Source organism: Tupaia chinensis, unplaced genomic scaffold (assembly GCF_000334495.1).
Source record: "Tupaia chinensis unplaced genomic scaffold, TupChi_1.0 Scaffold000605_1, whole genome shotgun sequence".
NCBI lineage: Eukaryota > Metazoa > Chordata > Mammalia > Scandentia > Tupaiidae > Tupaia > Tupaia belangeri.
Window position 1 is genome coordinate 3,769,041 of NW_006160123.1, and position 16,617 is coordinate 3,785,657.

At 40.4% G+C, this 16,617-nt stretch overlaps 1 protein-coding gene and 1 pseudogene across 1 annotated transcript in view; one reads left to right on the forward strand and one right to left on the reverse strand.

Moving 5' to 3' along the window:
* Positions 1-16,617, forward strand: part of GPR176 (G protein-coupled receptor 176) — a 140,520-nt gene that overhangs the window by 47,027 nt on the left and 76,876 nt on the right. The gene's annotated exons all lie outside the window — the stretch shown is intronic.
* Positions 9,311-9,894, reverse strand: LOC106736009 (60S ribosomal protein L19 pseudogene; annotated as a pseudogene).

Below are 16,617 nucleotides of genomic sequence, written 5' to 3' on the forward strand. Positions count from 1 at the left end.
AGCCCAAGGAGTGTGGGCACCACTGGAAACGGAGACCCACCTGGAAAGGGACTCCCCGCTGGAGCCTCCAGAAGGACCCAGCCCGGCGGGCACCCAGTTTTAGCCTAGGGAGGTGGATTTTTTTTTTTTTTTTTTTTTTGGATTTTTTTTTTTTTTTTTTTTTTTTTTTTTTTGCTATATAGCGTGTGTGCTCACTAGACAGACAGAGAGAGACAGAGAGACATAAAGTGAGATATCACCCCCCAGGGGGGATGGCCACGCTGCAATCCCTTCTCCTCCATTCTCCTCTCGGGATCTTGGGCACGCACGCACATGCGCCCAGTGTGAGTTTAAGCCACCTGGTCCAGGACTCGAACTGCAGTCGACTACATGGGAGTCCAGCGACATAGGTGGAAGGAGGTCTGGTCCAAGAGTGAATTTTTATTTTTATTTTTTTCAAGTGTTCTTTGTGATAGTTGGTAAAGTGATGTTTTCTAGAGTATGTGGTTGAGCTTTTTTGAGTAGCAGGGGTAACATAAGTTAGTCACGCAGTGTAAATGTCTTGGTTAAGGATCAGGAATTTAGAGCTATTTCTCTTTCTCTGTCTTTTAAAGTTTTCTTATTTTTTCTATGAGTGAGATACACAGAGATAGTACACACCCCCAACAGTGTCTTATGTTTATTTATTTATTTTTTTAGTCTGCTATAGGGTGTGTGCTCACTGGAAAGAGACAGAGAGAGAGAGAGAGAGAGAGAGAAAGAGAGAGTGAGAAATTAACTACTCATGCCTTAATCCTTCGCTCTCCGCTCTCCCCTCGGGAGTTTGAGCACACACACATGCCTGGTGTGTCCTTCAAGCTACTGGGTCTGAGACTTGAACCACTTATTTGGCCATGTGGGATCCAGCTGCCCTAAACTCCATGTCACCTGTTCCCCACTCCCCAACTCCCCAAAACAGGGTCTTGATCTCACAATCTGCTACTAGCTCCAGCCAGCCCCGGATCACGGGCACATTCATGCTTCATGTACTTAAGGTGGTCTCCTCATGCAGCATGGAACTTGCCCATGTAGGTCAGCCTCACAGGGTAGCTGGACCCATGGAGCTCTTTTCAAAGAGAAAAAAAAAATCTTAAAGGTAGTAGACAGTTTGAGGTTTGAGTCAGTGGTTTAAATCTTAAATGACCATGATTGTGTAGCCTTTACTGCTTGCTGCATACTCAGTATCATCCTCGTATTATTATTTACTTAAAGGACTCTGATTTTTGTTTAAAACAACAGTTTGCCCAGATAAAAATACTTCCCAGGCTCCATTGCAGGTAGGGTGGCTATGTCACCCAGGTCTGACCAGTGGGTTATAAGTGGAGATTAACTGGGTAGAGCTCTGGAATGCCATTTTTCCTGTGAAAAGGTAAACTAAGCTGGGACATACCTTTTGCCCTTGACATTTTTTTTTTTTTAATGTCAGTAGCCCTCTCTCTTTTTTTTTTTCCAACTGTGTGAATTAAACACCTAGGGAGGTAAAAACTATCTTGCAACTAAGGACACCAGTCACATGCTAGGAATGGTAGAGCGGGAAGTTAGAAATCTGAGTCCTTGCCTTGATGACTTCTGGAGCAGCTGCCTCATCCCTCTTCTGGAATTTGGGTTACATGGAAAAAAACAACCTTTATTAGTTTAAGCCATTGTAGTTGTATTTCTGATACACAAAGTCAAACACAGCCCTGGGAAACTGTTGGTCAGGTGGTCCTTGTAAGAGGCATATGTAATTATAACATTTATCAGTGGTTCAACCATTGGCTTATTTTTGTGTTCTACATGGAGCAGTGCCTAACAGCAGTCAGGTATTACCTGCACTGTTTGTAGACCTTTGTTGAAGGAGGATTACATCAAATGTAAGAGCAGTCAAGAGCCAAGAGGTTGGTGTGACTCCTTTGTTTTAAGGGGATGAGCCCAGGAGGATTTGCCTACAACTCACAAGGAAGCTTTGTGGGTGCTCCCAGGTGACTCCTTCTAAGAGAAGGTGTTTAGACAGACCTCTTTTTTATTTTTCCTACTTTGGGTCAGAGTTGTTGGTCCAGGATCACATCCAGCCATAGATTTTATTTTAGGTAGTTCCACTGAACAGGTTTCTCTAATAGATTTGTTTAATATCAAATAAATGTGTTTATTCACTTTTTTTATTTAATGAGAGTCTGGTGAGGGAGGGCAGGGGAGTTGCACAGAAGGAGAGAGAGAGAGAGAGAGAGAGAGAAAGAGAGAGAGATTGATTGATTGATTGATTTGGTAGAGTCTTCCCATTGTAATTCTGTGGCCCAGTTAGCAGGATTACTGGTGTGTGCTACTGTGTTTGGTGTGTTCAGGTTGGTCCAGGATCCAACCTGGTTCTTCCATATGGCCCCAGTCTGGCCCAGTGGACCCTAGAATTTGTGTAGCTGTAGCTGCACCAGCAAATAACCATATTTCCAAACAAAAATTTGTCATTGGAATTCTGTAACCATTTCATATTGCCTATTCTTTTTGCTATGTGCAAATTACATTTTCTGGATTTTACTGTTATGTATGTAAGAAACACAGATAATAATAGATTGCTAATTCCATTTGCTTAGAAAGGAAAATAATTACATGTGAATGTTTCAGGACCTTTAGGCCTATGAAGAGGAAAATTGTCGAAGAATCACATCACCTACTGTAGACTGTGTTTATACGCCATTATAATATTTTTCAAACCTTGGGCAACTATAGACCACTTAGCGGGTGCTTCATGCATTAGTAGACCATCATTTGTTGTAAAGAAATAAAAAAATAAATAAATGCTGGCCCTGTAACCTAGTGAATAAGGGAGCTCTTTGATAAAAGTTTGTGATAGAAACACACAGGCAGGTGAAATAATTGTCTGATATATTCCTTGACAGTTGGCTAGACCTCCTTCACTTGTGTGAAATCATCTCATTTCTATATTCCCATTTTCTGTTTGCATTAGACTGAGTTTCACTGCTTATATTTGAAACATTATTGTGAGGTCTACTGTATTCATTGCTATTTTTGTTGCTATGTTTAACCCAAAATGAACACTTTTGAACAATCCATTCATTTGTGTGAACCGGGGGTAAAACACAACACCTTAGTAACAGTAAAAAACGCAAATATTATTAACAAACAGTGACACACAAAGATTTTATAAATATGTTAACAGAGACCAGAGGCACCAAGTTCTGCCTTTAAGAGTATGGTGATCATTAAGAACATAATAGGGCAGTTATGAAAATTTTTAATTAATTTTGCACTTCAAATTTAAGATATTAAAGTATATCTCCTGACTGGCATATCCCCACTGGACCACTTGACTTTTTGATTGCCTGTGAATCCTACACTGTTAGGTCCTTTGATGACACAGTAGGTTATAAAGCAGTACCTTTTATGAGGACATTTCAAAGTTTATCCATTCATTTATCAGCATTAATTGAGTACTAACTACATGTAGCCACTTTGTTAGATGCTGGAGATATAAAGATGAACAAGATACAGTTCCTTCCCCTAGGGAGCTCTAACATGTGGTTATTGGGGAAGACAGAAACACCAACAGATTGTTATAATTCATTGTGCTAAGTGCAGTGCTGGAGAGATGCCATCGAGAACACACATGGAACATGGAGATAGCAAGAAGTTCAGAGCAGCTGGAATGTACATTTTAAGGTAGAGAGTGGTGAACGGTGAGGCTGGAGGGTGTGCAGAAACCATATTCCACAAGGCTGAATGCGACTGGTTAGAAAGCTTGGAGTTTGTCCCTGGACCTCAGAGGGCCACAGAGTGTTTATAAACAGGGCAGTAACAAGGGTAGGTTTATGTTTTAGAAAGATCATTCTGCTGGCTGTGTGAAGGATGAACTTGATGGAGGCTAGCATAGAAAGGAGACCAGTTAAGGGGCTATTATAGAATTCTTGATAAGCTATAATGAGTGCTCAGACAAAGGCATGGCGATAGGGGGCAAGAGTTGGTGACAAATTCAAGAAGTGTAGAAGATAAAATTGTGAAGATTTGGTGGTTGACTAGATATGGGAGTGAAGCTGGGTTAAGGCAGAGGCAAGATGATACTTAGTTCTCTAGACTGGGCTTCTGGGATGGTGCCGAGAGAGAGAGAGAGAGAGACAGAGAGAGAGAGAGAGAGAGATTGAATTCAGGAGAAGCAGTTGAGGTAAAACAGGGCATATAGGAGATAAAATAGTAAGCCCTAAGTATTGTACAAATTGAATATGCAGTATCTGTGGAATACCCAGTTTGATATAAGAATCTAAAGCTTGAGAGTATAAATGTGGAAGTCAGAATAGGTGTTAGCCCAAATTACAAGAGTGGATGAATTCACCTAATGAGAGTGGGTGGTTTAGATAGCTAATTTAAATAATGATAATAAATATAATGTAGAAAAGAAGAGGGAAATACTAGGCACAATGGTACATGCATGTAATCTTAGCTATTTGGGAGACTGAAGCATGAGGATCATGAGTTTGAGGCTAGCCTGGGCAACATGGTGAGACCCTGTCTAAAGAAACTAATAATAGTAAATGAAACACATGTGGAAGAAGAGCAGGCCCACCCATGAAGGAGACAGTGAAGGAATGGTAAGAGAGGTGGGGGGAGAACTGGTAGTGAAGTGTCTCTGAAGGAACGAGAACAGAGAGTTTCCAGAAGAGAGTGATCGATGGCATCAAACCCAGCAGAAAAATACCAATGTCCATGGGAGGCAGAGTAATGCATGGTGGATGACCTTTGGACAGAAACATTTCAGAAGAGTGGTAAGGGTAGATTACCATGGTTTTAATGTGAGTGGGAAATAAAAAAGTACAGAGATAATTTGTTTCTTCCTTTTAAGCCATCAAAGTCAGAGTTTAATAAATCCAATAAATTTTCTAGCTAAAGTTCTGAATGTTGAGAAGGCTGAGTATGTTCAGTGTGTGAGCAAATGAAATGAAGAGGTCAAGACTATTGGAGTTGATAAGTAGAGGAATTGTGGATCTGGTTACCCACATCAGACTTTGAAATTATCCTAGATAATGGCAAGCCCTGAGGAAGAAAGAGACAGTGAGGTAGGGGCTAAAAGTTTCAGCCAGCAAGAGGGAACTTCTTGGAGACTGGCAGATTACAGAAATAAAGTTAGAGTAGAAGGAGATGTAGCCAGATAATATGAGCTTTAAAGAAGCCAGGGTTTTAGGGGATCAGCAGTTAGCATAATGGTTATGTCGCTGGACCCCCATGTAGTCGACCATGGTTTGAGTCCCAGACCCAGTGGCTTAAAACTCATGCTGGGTGTGTGTGCGTGCATGCCAAGATCCCGAGAGGATAATGAAAGAGAAGGGATTGCAGCGTGGCCATCTGCCCTAGGGGGTGATTTCTCACTTTCTGTTTCTCTGTCTCTGTCTGTCTGACAAGCACATGCACCCTACAGCCAAACAAACCAACCAACAAGCAAAAAACACCCCCCCCCCCATACCACACACAGAAAAAGAAGCCAGGGTTTTATATAAATACGGAAGGGCACTGTGTCAGATGTAGGAATGGGGAGGGAAAAATATGATGACTTAATTCCCAACCTTGAGGTGGAGCTCATGGGAGAATGAAGACCATCCAGTGAGAGAGCTGGACCTTTGGGTTTTAGTCAAGTTCTAAGGCTACAGGGAATCGTCTGTGATATAGGTAGGTTACTATCAAATGTTAGTCCTCATCATGTGACAAACGTTCCAGAGAGTATAGTGAGAGGTTAGAGAAGGAAGAGAGTAGGGGGAGCAAGCTCAGGGAGGGAAAGCTTGAGCATGTGGGGATAAGAGTGGAAGAGAGTAAAATTTTTGGATGTAAGACAAGGATGTGTAGTGGAGTTAACTGAACTCAAGATTTCAATTGATCATTGGAATAAAGTTGTTTTAAGTGTTCTGCAGTCACCTAAAAATCAAAATCAACTCAATGGCCACTGACCTGTAGCTGTCTAGGATGTGTGGTATCTGTGTCCATAGTCTTCCACATCACAGAATGAGGTCCATGAATTGACTAAGGCTTCAGCACTGGACAGAGAGTGATGAAACTGGGTTTTAAATCTAGATCTGCTTCTAACCTGCTTTATAAACTTGGCAAATCACTTTCTTCTTCTTCTTTTTTTTTTTGGAGAGTTTTTTGCTATAGAGCATACACGCTCACCAGAAAGACAAGAGAGAAAGACAGAAAACGAGAAATCACCACCGAGGGGGATGGCCACGCCACAATCCCTTCTCCATTCTCCTCTGGGGATCTTGGGCACGCATGTACACTTGCCCGTCGTGAGTTTAAGCTGCCAGTTCCAGGCCTCGAACCATGGTCAACTACATGGGAGTCCAGTGACATAGCCATTACACTAACTGCTGGTCCCCAACTTTCTTCATTCTTAAGGCCTCATTTTCTTTGTTTTTAAAGTGAGGGTAGGCTTGATGATCTCTGAAATGATAGCTTGATCCCATCTATTCTCTAGTTTTTCTTCTATTGAATGTGGTGCTTATGATAGCATTTGGTATCATTATAGCACTCAATAAATTGTCTTTCTAATCTTTGCCAATCCCCTAGCCATATGCAAGCAAGTCCAGCAATGCCTGCTCCTATCTTACCCCATCTATGACATTCAGGAAGGACTGTGGCTACAGTGCCCAATTATAATACATAGCAATTTCTTCAGTATTCTGCTCATCTGACTTCAGAAGATTGCCCTTCGGTTAGCTAATCCTTCCTGACTGTCATTCTGGTCATTTACTTTTTATCTTATTTTCTTCTTTGGTATAATAGTGAGCTTTAGTATCCAAGGAACTTTTGAAAAAATAATTATTTATTTACTTTTATTTATCATTATTATTATTATCCAATTTGAGAAGAGAGACAGAGAGAGAGGGCTAGTGACTACAAGCCACCAGGTCCAGGACTTGGACCACGGTTGACTATGTGGGAGTCCAGTACCTGTAACCACCATGCCACCTACAGGTCCCATCCAACTTGAAAAAAGTTTCATAACTGAAGGTGGGAATCCTTGTACACTGTCATGAATGCAAATTAACAGGTACAGGCATTATGGAAAACAATATAGAGGTTCCTAAAAAAATTTCAAAATAGATCTACCGTACGATCCAGCAATCCCACTTCTGAGTATATGTCAAAGAAAATAAAATCAGGATTTTGCAGAGAACTGTATTACCATGTTCATAGCAGCATTATTCAGTCACGAGTCAACTTAAGTGTCCATCAGTAGATGAATGGATAGAGAAAATTTGGTATATATTTATGTACAAAGGAATATTATTCAGCCTTAAGAAAGAAGGGAATCCTGTCATTTGCAACAATGTGGATGAACCTGGAGGATATTATTATGCTACATGAAATAAGTCAGTCATGAAAAGACAAATACTGTTACTATATTGGGTTATCTGGGAAGTCATGACACATTTTTGAACAGAAAAATATGTCATGACTTTCCTGACAACCTAATATTACCTTATTTATATGTGGAATCTACAAAAATCAAACTCACAGAAGCAGAGAATAGAATAGTGTTTGCCAAGGGCTTGGGGATGAGAGAACATGGGGTTAAAGGATACAAAGTTTTACTTATGTAGAACAAATAAGTTTTGAAGCTCTATTGTACAGAAGAGATCCATTGTACTCTAGTTAACTATTGAATTGTGTTTTACAATTTGCTAATAGAATAGATTTTTTTAAAAAAAGTTCATGTATTTCCTTCATGAGAGAGTGAGAAAGGAAGAGAAAAAGAAAAACAGGGGTACCCTTGATGCGGTTGAGGTAGACCGGATATGTGAGTCTGGAGCTGCCCTGTATGGATGAGACATACAGCCATATTGCCTGGACTATTGTGAATGGACCAAGATAGTCAATCTTAAATGTTTTCACCACACATACTGTGGTGCTCCTGTGGCCGACTTCAGTTTGAATCTCAGCACTGGCAACTTGAAAAATGCACTGGGCATGTGTGTATGCATGCCCCAAATCCCAATAGGGTGAAAAAATAGAAGAGGAGGGATTTCAGCGTGTCTAGGCCCATTTGGAAGGAGTTTCTCCCTCTTCCTGTGTCTCTCTCTCTCTTAGTCTCCGGTGAGCACATATGCCCTCTGGCAAAATAAAAAAAAAAAAAGAATGAAAAGAAGAAAAATAGAATAAAACAAAATTAAACAGGCAAGGCATACAAGCTCTGAAACTGGAAAAGAAGGCTTCATTGTGAGTCGAGGAAGTAAACTTTTCCTGTCTTGATTCTGAGACCATCCTGAAGGGATAAAAGATATTGTAGGCACTTAGTCTCTGAGGATCTGTGTGGCCACTGCAAAAATTTAGCACCATAAAATATGCTAAGAAAAATGATAGTTTTCATGAAATAGTAGATAAGCCATTTCACAATCACAGCAATAGAAATTAAAGTATTAACATTAGCATAAACATAAACATCACTCATTTCTACCTCTTGCATTGGAACAACTGGTTGAACACTGGAGAACTGCAGCTCCCATGGATCCAGAATTCAAGAAGATCAGGGAGAAGGTGGGTGTAAAATCCCTTTTTTTTTTTTTTTTTTTTTTGAGTGATTTTTTGCTCTAGGGCGCATGTGCTTGCTGGAGAGACAGTGAGACAGAGACACCAAAAATAAGAGATCACTCCCCAGGGGGGATGGTTATGCCACAATCCCTTCTCCTCTTTACTCCTATTGGGATATTGGGCCTGGTGTGCTTTTTATTTTATTTTTTATTTTGGAGAGGTTTTTTGCTATAGGGCACGTGTGCTCGCCAGACAGACAGAGAGAGACAGAGAGACAGAAAGCAAGAAATCACCCCCCGGGGGGATGGTCATGCTGCACTCCCTTCTCCTCCATTCTCCTCTCGGGATCTTGGGCACACACGTACACGCGCCTGGTGTGAGTTTTAAGCCACCGGGTCTGGGATGTGAACCGCAGTTGACTACATGAGAGCCCAGCGACATAGCCATTACGCTAACTGCTGGTTCCCAACCTGGTGTGCTTTTCAAGACACTGGGTCTGGGACTTGAACTGTGCAGTCGGGTATGTGGGATCCAACTGCCTTAACCACCACACCACCAGCTGGCCCCACATGTTTCATATCCATTTTAATTGCATGTTAGCAGAACCATGAAAGGAGTCACTAGCATATGAAAGTGAAAACATTTTTATTCCACTGCCCAATATTCTTTTTCTTCTTTTTGAAGTATTCTTTTAATTTTTTTAAGCAGATAAAGGCTTACTTAATTTAAACGATTATCTGAGTAATAGCCAATGCCACTATGTACAGACAAGAGACGATGAGTATTATTTCTTGGTCTTTTCCTCCTTGGACAGAGGCTTGATGATCTCTTCCTTCTTGGCCTGGAGGCGCTCATCACGGCACTTGGGTGCTTCCTTGGTCTTAGATCTGTGGGCCTCAGCCTGATCTGCCAGGAGCTTTTTGTGAGCTTTGTCTGCCTTCAGTTTGTTAATGTGCTCCACGTGAATCCGCTTGTTCTTGAACACATCTCCCTTCACCCTCAGGTACAGGCTGTGATCCATGTGGTGATCAATCTTCTTAGATTCACGGTATCTTCTGAGCAGCCAGTGCAGAATCCTCATTCTTCTCATCCAGGTCACCTTCTCTGGCATTCTAGCATTGGCTAGAAGAATTTCCTTCACTTATCTACACCCATATGCCTGCCCTTCCAGTGACCCAAGGTGTTTTATGGCATCGGGCCTGGGAATGGACAGTCACAGGCTTGTGGATGATCAGCACATCTTTTATCTGCTTCCAGATCTGCTGACGGGAATTGGCTTTGGCAGTTTCATTGGTCTCATTGGGGTCCAACCAGACCTTCCTTTTGCCACAGCAGAGTACACTAGAGCTGCAGCCTGAGCATACTCATGGCTGCGGCCATAGGGACTAAAATATTCTTTTTAAAAAGCCAAACTTTAGGAGGAATCTAGAATAGATTCAGATATAAATAATACATACTAGATCAATCAGTTGATGACAGTTAATAAGAGTGTGTGTGTGAAAATTCTTTGAGTTAAGCAAGATGATGAGACTGTTTTAAACTTTTATCATACTTCATAGTTTTGAAAGATTTTCACATTATCTTATTTGATTTTTTTCAACAAATGCATTAGGTAAAGGGGACTAGCAGTATAGTAACCTTTTGTAGGTAAAGAAATTGAGTCAAAATGAATGAGTAGCAAACTGGATGAGAATCTGGTGGCTGACTCTTGATATATTGGCCTTCCTGATACTCACCATCATTTATAAATATATAGCACTGAAAAGCTCAATATTTATGAATCAACTTTGTTTATGTGGGAAAACATATGCATTTCTCTAGGAGTGCTTTAAAATGTCAGCTCAAAGAGTGATATGAACATGTGTCCATTCATTGTGGATCCTTCAAAGACAAATATTTCCCTCAAAATTAATCTTACCAACAAATTATGACTACCCTTGTAGTTTAAGAAACAGTAGACATTGATATTTATATTGTTTTTGTAAATGGTTGCTTTTACTTTATCAGGCTCAAAAAGTGTGATAGTAGTTCTTATATTTAGAAATTTTAAAACTTCTAACTTATGTAGGTAGAATGAAGCCACAGTACCAAACAAAAGCAAATCCATTCTGCCTGCCATAAACTAATGGTGGTATTGATGTGTACTGGCTTCTGTTTTTGTTAGTCTATGGTAGACGCATATTTTCTAGGCTTATACTTGATTTTGAGAGATTTTTAGGTAATATCTATGAAAACAATAAGAAACAATATTTAATTACTTCCATTAATTAAAAAAAATTTTTGAAAGAGGACACATGTGCTCACTGGAGAAAGAGAGAAAGGGAAAGTGAGAAAGCATATTCCCCTTGGGGCATAGTCATGCTACGATCCCTTTTCCTTCCCCTCTCCCTTCATTCAGGATTTTAGACGTGCATACATACATGCCCAGTGTGTTTACTCAAGCCATCAGGTCCAAAATTCAAATTATGCAGTCAGGCATGTGGTATCCAGCTGCTTTAACCACCACTCCACAGTCTGGTCCAGTTACTTCATTCTTACTGACTCTTAAAGTAAAGATGAGGGACCAGCAGTTGGCGTAGTGGCTATGTCGCTGGACTCCTATATAGTCGACCATGGTTCGAGTCCTGGACCTGGTGGCTTAAACTCACACCAGGCGCGTGTGCGTGCATGCCCAAAATCTGGAGAGGAGAATGGAGGAGAAGGGATTGCTGTGTGGCCATCCCCCCTGGGGGGTGATTTCTCGCTTTCTGTCTCTCTGTCTCTCTTTGTCTTTCTGGCAAGCGCACGTGCCCTATAGCAAAAACCTCTCAAAAAAAAAAAAAAGTAAAGATAATAAAAGATGAAAAGACATGAATGAATTCTTCAACTATGCAAAACATGAATCACTGGACACCTGTATGTTTCTGAAAGACTTTGGCAGTTTCATTGGTCTCATTGGTACAAATCATGTAATATATGCAAACTGCTGTCCTGATGCAGTCAACAATATAAAATGAGAATAAAAAAAAATGATTGAGGAAATGGAAGAGCTTGGAATTTGTTACTCCAGAAGGATCAGTCAGTATAAAAAAATGAATACTAACTAACTTAATATTTATTTAGAAGAAGATGAGGAAAAGGCTTGGTCTGGTGAAAATGGGTGGTTTTACTGGCTTTAGAATGGGTCCCATCAACAAATCATTCACGTGAGGAGAGTTATTGGTGAGTGCCTGATGTAATCCTCAAGAATAGTCAACTCTTGAGGAGTCACTAAGGAGAAGGATTGTTACTTACCTCTACAAGTGAGTTTTGGGAAAAGATATCCTCTTTTAAGGAAGATCAGTGAAAAGAGGAGGATGATGACTAGTGTTGAAGTTTGGAATCATTCGCCTATGTAATGGAAGGTCATATACAGACTACAAATTTAAGCATGTCACATAAGATTTATGCACAGCTTCTTGATAGCTAATTTTTATATAATCAATTTTGACCTCTTCATATTGTTAGGTTTCAATAAAAGCGTGACTAGTTGATTTCATTTTACCCAGTAATTTGCACATCTGTCTTGGAAAACTAATCAGAAATACTAACCCAGAGTAAATTTTATCTGTGCGAAATTGACCATCTGGCTTTGTACTTTTCTGCTTAGTGATAAAAATGTGGTTAATGAATGGATTGGCCAAAATGAGGACCAAGAAGAGAACAAGATGTGAGCTGAATGGCAATCACAGGGGTTGGGTGGCTGCTGGTGGTGGTGCAGATGCACGATGCTCATAGAGGTGTCAGTGTGTCCCACTTGGTTGGCTTACTAGGAAGATACTTCACCTTCTATCGAATAACCTTAATAAGAAGAACTTTAGTTCATGTCTGGTTAACTTCTTTTTAAATTTTATTTTATTTATTATTATAATCTTTTTTATACTACATTGAATCACATGTATCTTTACAGTGTATTACATTTCTTTTTCCAGCAGGAATTCCATGCATATCAGTCAAGACAGAGATATTACTATCCACATCATCATCATCAAATAGCTTTTCATAATTTTTTTCAGATTATTATTATTCTCATTTTTTAAAACATTCATTCACTATGTATCATTTGTCTTCTAAAAAGAATTTACCCAACATGAAATACTTCTCAGACCAGTCCAGTTGAGAATACTACACATGTTACCATCAACAGCTAATAAACCACATCTGTGTCCCACTAGTATCATGCCTCTGTATTTGTTCTCTTTCTATCCTTCTCTATACTCTTGCCTTCTCCTGCCCCGTCCCACACTGTCTTCAGCATCCATAACCATTTTCACTGCTTTTATGCCCTCCAGTATTTCGATCTCTACCATAAAGTGCAGACGGTCAGTATATAAGTGGATACATACAATATCTTTCTTTCATATCCTGGCTTGCTTCACTCAGCAATAGAGCCTCCATATTTGATCACTTTCTATCAAATACCAGGGTCTTGTTGTTGTTGTTGTTGTTTTTTCTGGCTGAATAGTATTCCATAGCGTATATATGCCACACTTATTCCATCTGTTCATCTGTTTGTGGACATTTGGGTTGGTTCCATGTCTTAGCGATTGTGAATAATGTAATAAACATTGATATGTAAGCACTTTTCTGATCGAACATTCTTCTGTACTTTGGGTAGATACCCAGAAGTGGGATTGCTGGATCAAATGGTAGTTCTATTTGTAGATCTTTTAGGAGCCTCCATATTGTTTTCCACGGTAGCTGAACCAGTTTACATTCCCACCAACAGTGTAGGAGAGTTCTCCTTTCACCACATCCCCACCAACACTTATCACTTATTGTATTTTTAATCTTTGCCATTCTGACAGGGGTTAGGTGGTATCTCATTGTGGTTTTTAGGTCTGGTTAGCTTCTTCAAGAATGAAGAGCTAGTGTACAATCCAAGGTCACCCATGAGATTCACAGATTCAGTAGCTCTGTGCTGCTGCAGCCAGAGTTGGAGTTTTCAATCCTATCCTGTCTTTTTCGCCTTTGACATCCTCACTTTGCAGACACCTGGACCAGAAATCTTTTAGTTACATTTGATTTCTCTCTCTTCTTCATTTTCAAATCTAATCTGGAACCAAGTCCAATTGATTCTACCCCTGAAAAGCTTCCTATGTCATCTATCACTTCCCTAGACCAGATCTTGTCACCTGAAATACAGTGCAGTAAAAAGTTGGGTTCAGGAATTTGACCTGCTTTGGGAATCCGATATTGCCACCCTCTATCTTTATGACTTTGAAAAATCTACTTAACTTCTTTAAACCACCCTTTTTTCCTCAGAAAAAAGAAGTTAGTAATGGTACCTATTTTATGAAGTCACCTTGGATATATATATATATATATATATTTTTTTTTTTTTTTGGAGAGGTTTTCGCTATAGGGCGCGTGCGCTCTCCAGACAGACAGAGAGAGACATAGAGACAGAAAGCGAGAAATCACCCCCCAGGGGGAATGGTCATGCCGCAATCCCTTCTCCTCCATTCTCCTCTCGGGATCTTGGGCACGCACACACACGCGCCCAGCGTGAGTTTTAAGTCACCGGGTCCGGGACGTGAACCATGGTCGACTACGTGGGAGTCCAGCAACATAGCCATTACGCTAACTGCTGGTTCCCGAATGTTAATAGCAAATACAAATAGAGTGCTTCATGTTCAGTCAGTGTTAGCTATCAGAACCTAATATATATAACGGACTCTTAGTTGGTTTTTATTTTTCTAATCTTTTGCATCTACAAGTAATTTTTCCTACTGCTGTTAGAGCTATTTTCTGAAAGCACTATTTGGATTTTATTACTTGCATAAATAAGTACAATATACACACATACACAACAGCAGCAGCAGCAGCAGCAAGAACAACACAATGAAAGTCTTCTTCCTGGCACCTTATTACCTATGGGATTGAGTTGGTCTTTCATGACATTCTGCAGTCAAATCCCATTCTGCTTTCCCAGCTTCATGTTCTGTTGTGCCCAGTTGTCCATGTGTGCTTCCCCTTCCACTTCTCTCATCTCTGCACACTCACGAACTTTTAGCTTTCTCTGTACCTTTGATTGCATTCTCCTTCAATAGGGAATGAACACTCATCTGCCCTCACCTACTATTTTTTCAAGGACTACCTACCAAGTCAGATTTTATACATTTTATTTTATCATAAAATAGTTGTACATCTATGATCTTGTCTTGCCTTAAAAGAGCTTACTGGGTTGTTTTCATGCCTCTGCCACCATCACATTCTAACCTTGTTCATGTAGGGAACTTTTATTGGAATCTTTGTGTTCTCCATAGAGCCCAACTCAGTGGGTTGCATATTTGCAAGTGCTCAGGAAATAAATGCTGAACTGGATAAAATAATTATAGCTTCATTAGCCCTTGCCATTTAACAGCAGTCTCATTTGCTAATTCAGGGTTTATTTCGGAATGTCTTTCCATTTTAGCTTTTGGGTCACACAGCAGGGATCAGTATCAGTATAGAGCATGGTGCTGACGTTAGATACATGTAGGAGCTTTGAATTAAAAGCCCAGTTGGTTAGATTCCTAGGAAAGTTGACTTTTTTGGTTGCTAGGATATCATGTAATGAAAAGGTGTCAATCCATCAGGCATTGGTCATATGAATGGATGGAAAAGAGTTGGGCAGATACTCTTGAGATGAAGGGAGAGGACTTTGAGTTTATACAGGGAGGCTTGGAAAAGGGTTTAAAAGCCTTTATCCACTGACTGATGAGGAACCACAGGAGAGTGTTAGGGCATGTGGCCAATTTGACAATTGAAAGTACCTTCAGCATGTGGTGGGCACAACCTGTTGTGTTCTAGTACTGTTAAAGATGATGAGACCTGGGCCAACAGGTGGCATGGTGGTTAATGCACTAGATTCCCAAATGGCCAGCAGTGGTTTGAGTCCCAGAATTGGTGGCTTGCTTTCTCATTTTCTCTCTCTGGTGAGCACATGTGTCATATAGCAAGTTTTGAAAATAATGATAATAAATGAAATTAAGCAAATAATTTTAAAAAACAAAGGTGCTGAGACCTGCATTGGGGAAGGGAGGTTATACTGTATTTCCCTCTACAGAAATACTTGGCAATGAAATATATTCCTACATCCCTATTCTTCACTTTGCTATGTGTGGTGAGGTTTGGGAGGAATGGTTTATTAGTCCTCACTTTTTCATTATAGAATTTCTGTACTCATTGATATTATGCTAGATGGGGACCTCAAATAAACCTCTCAAAGGTTATTTTTTACTGCTCCATTAAGCTCCTGATTTAGTGTTCTTCCTCTTTTATAGGCTATTAACCCATTAAGCATCTGATGAAAGTTCTAGACTCATTTCTTAGTGAAATATACATGTTTATAGATACTTTAAATTTTTCATGTAATTTCAGATAGTTTACTGATCCTCCCAAAGTCTATTCAGGTAGCTCCTTACTCAAATTCCATGCTTGCTAGCCTGGCTCTGTAGCTTGGTTAAGCGGCTGGATCCCACATGGCTGTCCATGCTGTTTGAATCTTCGATGGGGCAGCTTGAGAAACATGCTAGGCACATGTGCATGCAGGCCCAAAATCCCAAAAAGAGGGAGAGATGGAGGAGAAGGGATTGCAGGCATGCCCATGTCTCATAGGGGATGCTTCCTCTTCTTCCTCTCTCTCTGTCTCTTTGTCTCTCTCTCTGGTAAGTGTGTGTATTTCCTCCAGCACATCCCACACAGATATTGCATGCTTGCCAGCAATATTAGTTTTTTATTATTGCATAACAAATGACCACAACTCTGTGGCTTAAGCAACCCAAACTTAGTATCTTAAAGTTTTTATGGGCCAGGAGTCTGGGCACTGGAAGGTGGATCCTCTGCTCAGAGTCTCCCCAGGCTGAAATCAATGTGTCAGCTGGGGCTGCAATTTCGTCTGAGGCTTTCTCATCTGAGCTTCTCTTCTACGTCACTCAGCTCATGGCAGATTTCATTTCTTTGCAGGTCTAAGACAGGGTTCTTTCTCATTCTCTTACTGGCTATTGCTAGAAATAGCTCCTAGAAACCCACTCTCACGTCTCAGTGACATGGCCATCTCACAACATGGCACCTTACTTCAAAGTCAGC